This window comes from Apodemus sylvaticus, chromosome 9 (assembly GCF_947179515.1).
Source record: "Apodemus sylvaticus chromosome 9, mApoSyl1.1, whole genome shotgun sequence".
NCBI classification, from domain to species: domain Eukaryota; kingdom Metazoa; phylum Chordata; class Mammalia; order Rodentia; family Muridae; genus Apodemus; species Apodemus sylvaticus.
The window spans coordinates 48,535,087-48,546,100 of NC_067480.1; positions in this window are offsets into that span (position 1 = coordinate 48,535,087).

Below are 11,014 nucleotides of genomic sequence, written 5' to 3' on the forward strand. Positions count from 1 at the left end.
TACGGTAGAAACCCTAAGGGGTTTCATTGCTGTGAAGAGACACCATGACCAAGGCAACTCTTATAAAGGACAATATTTAATTGGGCTGGCTTATAGGTTCAAAGATTCAGTCCATTATTATCATGGTGGGAACATGGCATCATGCAGGCAGACATGGTGCTGGGGGAGCTGAGGGTTCTACATTTTGATCTAAAGGCAGCCAGGAGAGGACTTGCTCTCACTGGTTGGAGCTTGAATAAGCCTACCACCACAGTGGCATGCATGCTTCCTTCAATGAGATCATACCTCCTAATAGTGCCACTTCCCATGGGCCAAGTGTATTCCAACCACCAGAGGTAGCTTCAGTTGTTAGATGTTGTAAGTAGCTATTATGTGAACCTTACCTAGAATAGACTGGACAGGAGAGGAACACTTACTTACATCTTTTTATACTTTTAATAACATGAAAACGAACACTTCCCATTTAATAATGCACAAAGTTCGGGAAAGACTGTCCAAGAGGAAACCTGCTATCTTGATCTAAGTCATGGTGACCTTGTCTTTCTACTTCTAGATACCTTGTCTGCCCTGCTATGAATACTTGTTACATTCATTAATAGTGTCTTAGAATGTTGCATAAACACACAATGGTTTTCTCCATCTCTCTTTCCTAGACTGTCCCATCACTTGCTTATCTGTTCCCTGTGGTAGATTTTAAGCTATTGCCATTTTATTTTATTTTATTTTATTTTATTTTATTTTGACCTGGAATCTCAGGAGGTCTAAATGGCCTTCAGAAGAACTCAATAGCCAAAGATGACCTTGAGCTTTTTAAAAGTTTTATTACATTATGATTTATGTTCGTGCCACAGCACAAATATGGTGGTTAGAGGACAAGTTGCAGGAGTCAGTCCATTCCTTTCATCATGTACATTCCAGGGATTGAACTTGGGACCCTGGGCTTGGCAGCAGGTGTCTTAACCCACTGAGACATCTCATTGGACCACATTTGAACTTCAGATTCTCTTATTTCTACTTCCCAAGTGATAAGTGTATGCTACTACATCCACTCATCATGGACAGTTTTAACTAGAAAGATGGTTTTCTGGTATACTTTTGTGACTATTTCTACAAGTTATGTGCTATTAAGGCATGTGATAGTTTGAATAAGAATGACCCCCCCCCCCATACAATCATATAGTTGAATGCCTAGTCATGAGGGAGTAGCACTACTTGGGAAGGATTAGGAGGTGTAGCCTTGTTGGAAGAAATGTGCCATTGAGGGTGGCTTTGAGGTTCCAAAAGCTTAAGCCAGGCCCAGTGTTAGTCTCTCTCTTGGCCTACAGATCAGCATGCAGCTCTTAGCTGCTTCTTCAGCACCATGCTCCCACAGCCATGTTTCCTGCCATGGTGATAATAGACTAAACCCCCGAAACTGTGAACAAGCTCTCAGTTAAATGCTTTCTTTTGTAAGAGTTGCTTTGGTCATGGTGTCACTTCTCAGAAATAGAACACTGAATAAGATAAGAGCAAACTATAAGGAAAAAAAAAAGACACAGTACTTTCAAATATATATTCAAATTGTCCTTCTTGGGGAGGAAAAACATCAACACTCTTACTTGTAAACAGTCAAAGATAAGCAATTACGCTTCATGTTTTCAGCATGTTTTGTTGCTCCAAACAAATACACTTGATCAAACCATTCTCTTATTTTTAGGTATTTAGGATTTGTGTCTATTCAATTTAAAATCTACCTCAATAGCCCTTGAGACTGAGAACTTGATCTATTTGTAGATCTCATAGTTGCATCAAGGATCACTAACCCAAACTTGAGTACATCTAAAATCATGTGTAAATATACCATTGTTTGTGAGTAAAATCAAGTCATTAACAAGAAGAATTGGTGCTAACCAGTATAAACAAAACAGATTTGAATGGTAGAAAGCTAAATTAATTTCTGTTTCTCTTGCCAGCTGTATGATAGGATGGCATGCCATTTAATCACAGTAAACTATAATTGTTCCCTCTATAAAGATGTAATGCCATATATTTTGCCATGTATGACAACGGATGGAAAAATCTACCTCGCCTCCATGGTAGCCAGCTCAGAAGCCATGTCTCATCCATTGCTTTATCACCAGGATCCAGAGGGTTCCTAGAAGGCAGCAAACCCTTTCCAGCTTTGCATATTCCTAGAGACAAGCTTCTAGGAAACTACATTATCTGAGCAAACTTCAGAGTCATTCTCCTTTCTGTTCACTCAGGTATCCCATACTCTAAGGAGAGAATTTTTAATCTCTGGGAGTGGTGGGAGGATGAGAGCTTATTTTGTATCTGAGCTTAGTCTACCTCTCAGGGTTAACAAATCAAAGGCATTCAACTCACAGTACTACCCAGCTGTGCCATTTATTTGGATGTAACTTACTTTTTTTAATAATGGTTTGGAATGCTTATGTGGACCAGGCTTATCTGAAACTAGAGATCCACTTGCTTTCCAAGTGTTTGGATTAAAGGCATGTGTTACCATCCCCAGTTGGGTATAACATTTTATACCCAGATAAAATAGCCCTCTGAGTTCTTGCTTATATTTCCCACCCATCTCTCAACATTTGCAGCGAAGATCTAAGACCCATATTAACTTTCTGATGTCTCGTGTTCACATTCTGCAAGCTAGTTCTGTAATTCTGTGATAATAGACAGGGAAGTTAAAAGTTTACAGGGTAAATTGAGCATGGGCATGGATTTAAGCTCATTCCCATACAGAGACTATTTGGTCTATTCTCCAAGTTTCTCACAACAGACATTTGCAAAGTGTTTTTGTTTCTAGCTACTCATATCATCATCATCATAGGTCTCATCAGCTGAGAAGATATTTGCTGAACAGCAAATGGCTTTGAAACTCAAGTGTTTAAAATTACCACCCCTTCTTCCTTGGTTCCTGCATCTGTAAGTGACAGAAAGTCTGGTCAGGCAGATGTATTGATCTTGGCTCGTTCAGTCATGTCTTTGGCTAGGTGGGGCTGTACAGTTTCTTTGGGGAAGCTTTGCCTTCACATATCTCTCATCCCCTCCTGGAACCTTGGTTCCTTCTGGACATGACACATTCTTCTCATGGAAAGAGCAGAGATAGATACAAGGAAGAAAGCCAATCAACCATAGCATGTTTTCTAGCCTGTACTTGTAGCATGTCTGCTAAAACCCTACTGGCCAAATGAGAGCCAATGGGTGAGGAGTATTCTCATCTCTTGTTGAAAGCGTGATGCCTCCTATGGGCTTACTGACTTGCTGCAGCCTCCAGGCAGCAAGCCTTCTTGGTATTAGCTAAATTTTGCCTCCTTTCCTTTAAAGACAGACCTTCCAAAGCCCGGTGTTCACTCTGTTTAGGACATTCAGGACAAAACAGACCAGGCAGAGAAGTGGCTACCCTTACTGGTGACTTCAGCACAAAGGCTACACTTTGGCCTGCCTTCTAGGGTAAACAGAGAAGGTTGGCAAGCCAGCACTGGCTCTGGCTCCCTCCCCAGCTGCCCCCACCCCAACAGCTTCTTAGAGTGTTAGACACAGCTCTAGCGAGAGAAGAGTAATTGAGGGTGTAATTTAAAAAGAAAAAAAAAGGAGGAAGAAAAGAGGAGGATGAGGAGGAGGAGGAGGAGGAGGAGGAGGAGGAGGAGGAAGAAGAGGAGGAGGAAAACATTAGAGAGCAATAGACCAGATACTCCAGCTCAGAGGCAGCTCTAAACCAAAAGACTAAGGCAGAACAGGTGGACCTGGCTAACTGAAGAGTGGGTAAATTTGACTGGTGAAAAAGCTAAACCAGGAAAAAAAAAATAACTAAAATAGCTTGAGGGAGGTCGAAGTTGCAGCATGTGAGAGTCCCTGGGATCAATCTCCAGCACCGAATGAAAAAATAAATAAAAGGCATACCTACAAAAATCTCACAGGAAACATGGGAAAGCCACAGCTTGACATTTCCGGAAGTGCTCAAGACAGAAGACTTTGGCAAATGACATTACGTTTTCAATGAAAACTTTGCAGGGAGATTTCTTTCACACACCCTACCACTTCTGCTGCCAGAACAAACATGCTGGGAGGCTGATCGCACACGACACGGAGTCCAAACACAGCAAACAAACTCAGGAAACCAGAGAGAAGCATTTCCAAAGCACCTCTGTGACTCTCAGCTTTCTACCTGAACTGGCTTGTGAGCTGAGGGAAGAAGGCTGCTTTTATGATGATACAAACAGTAATGTGTCCTTCTGAAAACGTGACTACTCCCGTCAGAAAGAGGGGACATGCTGGGAAGTTCCTCTCATCCAGTTCTTCTTGCTGTCTTCTTGGTCCAATTTCCTTGTCAGTAAAATAATGGGATAAGACCCTAGTCCATCCCAGCATCCAGAGGTAATTCTGTCGTTGTTTTTCTGGACACAGTATCCCAGCCCATTGCTCTGGACTTTGAAGGAATGAAATCCACGTGGCATTTATCTTTGTCCAACTATGTAACAGCAGAGGCAAGTTGGCACCGGTACTTAAAACCACAGCAGGCCGGATCCCTGCAAGTTAAGCATTGCCAGCTACTCATGACATGCCCTCCAGCAAGTTACTTAATCTCTTCATGCAGGGGTTTCCTCATCTGTAACGTGGGGAAAATGGGAGAGGCTGTTATTACTGGGTGTTGTGGGGATCAGGGAGATACGCACTGAGGATTTAGTGGGGGGGGCTTGGTGCATGAAAGGTTCTCAGTGCTCTGCTGCAATCTGCAAATGGCATTTCGGCAGCACTTGGAAAGTTTGGGTGTTTCGGTTTTTGTTCTTTTGGTTTTTCTTTAAGAGGTAAATACTGAGAGAAGAAAAGGAAGGATCGTGCTTAAAACAACCACCTTTCCCATCCTGTTGACTTGCTGATGGGAAGTGAGATTTCTGCCTGTAAGAGGAGAAATAGCAGCCTGGATTGGGGTTTAAGTATAGCTTGGGTCTCTCTCCTTACTCATTTTATTTTGGTTGACTTCTGTTTGTACATTTGGCTGGGTTCATACTACCTATCCTTACCTTGAGCCAGTGTATAACAATAGCTCTCGGTTTTACACACACATTAGAATTGGGGGATTTAGCCCAGATACAGTGGCACATCCCTATAATCCTAGTACTCCAGAGGCTGAGGCAGAAGAATTGCAAATTCAAATTTGAGGCCCGCCTGGGCTACATAGCAAATTCTAGGTTAACTTATTTAAAGGTGAGCTCCTGCCTCAGCAAAACCAAACAGAACGGAGGGGACTTTTCAAAAGTCCTGATGATGCCCACAAGGCACTGTTGTTTGAACTCTCTCTCTCTCTCTCTCTCTCTCTCTCTGTGTGTGTGTGTGTGTGTGTGTGTGTGTGTGAGAGAGAGAGAGAGAGAGAGAAAGAGAGAGAGAGAGAGAGAGAAAGAGTGTGAGTGTGTGTGCACACCCAGTACCCAAATAACTGAGGCAAACTTGATTTCTGTTTCCATGGTTGCTAGTGAAGTCCTGATTGTTGAGCTGGATAGAGGCTACATAGCTACCTTTCGTCTGTAAAGTTTCATCCAGATGCATACTTCGGGCTTATGCACGTTTCTACATGTGTAATATACTTCCATTAAAAAAAAAAAAAAAAGACAGACACAAATCTTTTGGTTGAAGTTGCACCGAAGACCAATTAAATCTAAATCTTTCGGGGTGGGAACCTGGCTGGCAACACCTTTTTGTGAAACTGCTCAGGTAATTTCACGTGCAGCTGAGGTGGAAGAGCTGTAATACCTCTTTCTCGCCCCAGAGCCTTAGGTCTCAGAGTTAACTAGCACCTGGACTCACAGGGACAGCCCAGGACCAGGAGACAGAAGGATGGGCCTGGGGTTTGTTTAGCAGGTCCAGGTTCCAAAGGTGACTGGGAGGCACATTGAGGGAAGGGTAACCATAGGGATCTGGGCTCAGGATCTGACACTGTCACTCACAGACAACCATTTGGGTGACCTCACAGAATTCTTCCTGTTACCTAGACTCAACACTTAGGTTGGCAGAGATGTTCCTTCCACATATCAAAGGTCCATAAACAAGGCATCGCTTTATAAAGCTGCCAAGTTAAAAAGAATCTCAAAGGGCAGCAAGCACAGGCCCTGCCCAGGTCTGCACCAGGTCCTCTAAGTGTGTATCAGTGGTTCTCAAAGGTCCTAAGGCTGTATCCCTTTAATACAGTTCCTTGTGGCGACCCCAACCATAAATCTGTTTTTGTTGCTACTTCATAACTGTAATTTTGCTACTGTTATGAATCATAATGTAAATGTGTGTGTGTTCCAATGGTCCCATGCAACCCCTGAGAAAGGGTCATTTGAGCCCAAAGGGTGGAGACCCAAGGCTGAGAACCACTGGTATGAACTGTAACCGCCAGTGTAGTGTTTTTATAGGATTCCTGAGTGTGCAAAGGAGTGGTCTCTGTTTCTTGTGCCTTCTCCTGAGCTTTTATCCTTCTGTTTGTTTTGTCCCTAACCCTAACCCTGAACCCTAACCCTAAGCAATCCTGATATGCCAGTTCTTGTTTTATCATATCATATTTTATTATATTACATTATATTATAATCCCCCTTGAAACCTTTGTTTTCTAATGAAAGGCAGAAAGGGAGCAAATGCAGATGGTGGGACAGGAGGTGGTAAGGAACTGAGAGGAGTAGAGGAAGGGGAGCAGTAGTCAAGATATCTTACATGAGGAAAGAAACCTATCTTCAATTAAAAAAGAAAGAAAGGAGCTTCAAAGAAGTCAGGACTACAGGCTGGGTATGGTGCGCACGCCTTTAGTCCCAGCACTTGGGAGGCAGAGACAAGTGGGTCCCTGCGAGTCCAAGCCCAGTCCATATAGTGTAAGACACTCCCTCCCAAAAAGGGTCAAAGGTCAGGTCCGCCTCTGATTTGAGGCAGGTTGCTAGGCAGTGCTCACACATCCTCACCGCTGTTGAGACCCTCTGGCCTGGAGGAGCCACCCGGGTTCAAATGTCCATTGCAAACAGCGACTTGTTTGTTGCATGTTATTTGTAAATGCTCAGACTCAGGGACACATAGGAAGGGAAATGGCCACTATGCGGCTGCTTTTTCTTGTATTCAGCCACTGTGACATTCCTTGGGCAGCGCTATTCAAAATGGCCCAATGGCATCTTCTCATAGAAAGACCTTGACTTCTCTTGTCTGAGCCTTCTGCTTCCCCTCACCAAGATCTCAAGAATCCTAGAGAGCCTAAGACTGAAAGAACAACAACCATGCAAATGGGCTGAGACGCATGCTTCTTAAGTCTTCTCATTTGATGGCTACAGTTATTCCTGTTTTCTCCCGCTGCTAGCCAGTTTCCTGTCACTATAATAAAAGATCTGAGGAATCTACCTTATCAAGGGAAAGAACTTATTTTGGCTTATAGTTTTAGAAGTTCTATGAAGTGATGGATCGCTTATGTTAAGAGTCAAAAGCCTTCTTCAAAGAATCACTGTCTAGCTCTTTAAAACAAGAAGGGCAGGCCACCTCTGTTTCAGTTAACACAGGCTCCTTAAGACAGTTGCTTAATTAGTTATATTTGAAAACTTAAATACACCGCTAGACTGAAGTTGAACCCCTATTTAATAACTCATCAGGGATTTAAGGAAAACTTAAAATAAAATTTTAAAATTTTGTAAATGAAGAGACGATCCATAACTGCATTTTCTTTAAGTTAAACCTCATTCCTCTCTGCAAGGTTCAGTCTGGATGGTTTTGCAGGAGGGAGAAGGCCAGCGATATCAAAGGCTAGAACCACCAAAGCACCAACGAGGTGGGGAAAGGATGGGGCATGTGGGCCCAGAGCTAGAAATCATCCTACGATGGCAGGATCCGCAGAACATTGTCCCAAGATTCTTCAAGTTACTCCCCTGGTCCCTTCAGAGCTTGCTTGAGGATTTTCCCCAGAAATTTAAGAATCTTTTAAAATTAAACAAATAAATAAATTTTGAGGCACAGTGTTATTATGTAACCCTGGCTGGCCTGGAACTCATTACATAGATCACACTGGCAAACTCACAGAGATCTTCTTGTCACTGCCTTTTGAGTGCTGGGAGTAAAGATATGTGCCACCATGCTCTGGTAAGATAACTTTTTAGGTTTAACACCAAAATTGTAAGCAGTACACACACACACACACACACACACACACACACATTTATGTCAAAATTATATTGAACAACTGAAAAGGACTTTATTAATAGTAAGAACCTCTTCTCTGCAAAAGATAATATTAAAAGAAGAAGGAGGAGGAAGATGAGGAGGAGGAGGAGAAGAAGGAGAAGAAGAAGAAGAAGAAGAAGAAGAAGAAGAAGAAGAAGAAGAAGAAGAAGAAGAAGAAGAAGAAGAAGAAGAAGGAGGAGGAGGAGGAGGAGGAGGAGGAGGAGGAGGAGGAGGAGGAGGAGGAGGAGGAGGAGGAGAAGGAGGAGAAGGAGGAGAAGGAGGAGAAGGAGGAGAAGGAGGAGAAGGAGGAGAAGGAGGAGAAGGAGGAGAAGGAGGAGAAGGAGGAGAAGGAGGAGAAGGAGGAGAAGGAGGAGAAGGAGGAGAAGGAGGAGAAGGAGGAGAAGGAGGAGAAGGAGAAGAAGAAGAAGAAGAAGAAGAAGAAGAAGAAGAAGAAGAAGAAGAAGAAGAAGAAGAAGAAGAAGAAGAAGAAGAAGAAGAAGAAGAAGGAGGAGGAGGAAGAAAAGGAAGAAGATGAAGAAGAAGAAATAATAGGGCTAGAGATAAAATCAGTGGTTAAGAGCATGGGTCCTTCCAAAAGACCTGGGTTCAAGTCCTAGCACCCATGCAGCACCTCATAATTATCTGTAACTCCAGCAGTAAAAAAATCTAACACCCTTTGCTGTCCTCCATGAGTACCATGATACACAGACATGGATGTGGGCCCAAAATGCACATAAAATAAAATTTAAAAAATTTTAAATAAAGAGATAATTCACAACTGCAAAAGGGACATTCACAGAATGCAGATCTAAGAAAGGACATATATGCAAATACACAAAGAATTCCAACAGCGTAACAGAGAAGATGTCAAATAAACACATGAAGAACATGCTCTGTGTCACCTGTCAGGGGGAACTTGCAAACCCAAACAATGGGATACGGTTACACGGCCCTTAGGCCGGCTAAAATCCCAAACACTGGCCACCCCAATTGCTGCTAAGGATGTGGAGTGTGGGAGCTGTCATTTACACAGATTGCAACATAGATGCTGCAGATGTTGCTACAGATGCTTAGGCAGCTTACAAAAGTAACTACACTCCTTTAATGTGTGGCCCAGTGGCCACTGGATGGAGAATGTGTCTACACAGAAACACACACATGGGTGTTTCTAGCGTCTTTAACTGCCAAACTTGGAAGAAACCAAGCAACGTCCTTCAGTAGGGTAAGTGGATGAGAAAACCGTGGTTCATCTGTTCAGGGCAATATGATTCAGTGGTAAAAATACGAGCTATACATAAGGCTGTAAAAGATATGAAGGAACCCTAAATATATGCTGTCATGCAAAAGAAGTAAATGGGAAAAGAGAACGTATAATATACTCTTGACCACATGACTTTGATCATGTGAAAAAGTAAAACTATAAAAGCAGTAGAATGAGTGGTGGTTATTAGGGGCCTGGTGCAAGGAAGGGGTTAATAAATGCAAGGAGGGGGTAATAAATAAATGTAGCACAGGTAATTTATTTTTAGGACAGTAAGTATTCTATATGATACTATAATGAGGGGTATATATTATGTGTTGCCAAAACCTTTAGAACTATAAAATACCACAATAGAACACTAGTAGTAACTATGGACTTTAGTTTAGTAATGAAATACCAATATTGGTTTATTAATTGTAACTGAAGTACTGGGGTAATTAATGTAAGGTATCAATCAGGGAAACAGCAGAGGCTGGAGGAGGAGTAGAAGACCCCTGTCTTGGCTGCTTCAGTTTTGCTAAATATAAAACGGATTTATTCAAGAGAAAGATAAAGGACATTCTATTGTTGACATATTACCTCGACCATTTATCTGTACTGCTTAGTTGAACAGAAACATATCCTGAGTGCCTTTGGGTAATAGGAAATGATATTCTGTAGCCAAATATGGACCAAAAGTTTGAAGGGAACAAGCCCTCAAAGTCATTCCTTCTAAAATCCGAATAGCAAGATTAGAAGGGGGCACGATGCGGTTAGGACACAGGTTCTCCTTTTAGCTTCAGTCATTAAGTATCAGAGGGTAGTCGGGGAGACAGCTTCTTCCTGAGAAATGAGCCACATTTGTTTCTTATTTTGCCAAAATAACCTAATAAGCAACCAAATAGTTCACCCTATAGCCACAATTTCTGCTTTTATTCATCTTTCAAGGAGGTTTCTGTAAAGCCTTGTGCTATCACACATTACTATGCACAAGAGTCTGCCAACTCGTCAGTGAAAACCACCATCCCTTGTATACAGCAGCCCACTAATAGTCATGGATGTAAGGGATTCTGGGGTCAGAGAAAAGATGCATGGTCTCTGCTTGAGACCAGAAAAATCATACAAAAGCCAAGCACAGAACTAATGATGACTGTTAGAAGCCCAACGGTCTGAGAATCACACTGTAGCTATTCCTGGTGGTGCAAGTTTGCAACTCCAGTTACTCAGACTGGGGCAGGAGAAGTGCACGTTCAAGGCCTGCTTGGGCAATGTAGAGAGACCATGCTTCAACAATGAACAGTAGAAAGCAGGACTAGAGATGTAGCTCAGTGGTATATATATATATAGCTTGCCTAGCATACAGGAGGCCCTCAGTTCAGTTCCCAGCACCAGGAAACAATCACAAGATGAGAGAGGAAGGAGAGGACCACAGGTGGACTCGTTGGCATGGTGAAGGCACGAGAAGACTCTGTGAGCAGACAGAATGCTATTTCTTAGCCCTAATATGCCCAGCTTTTCCTCTGTGTGGAGAAGGGGCTGGGGATGAGTTCCTGGTATCCGAGACGCGTATGGCAAGGGGCTGTGCATGCTGTCGGGGATAACACA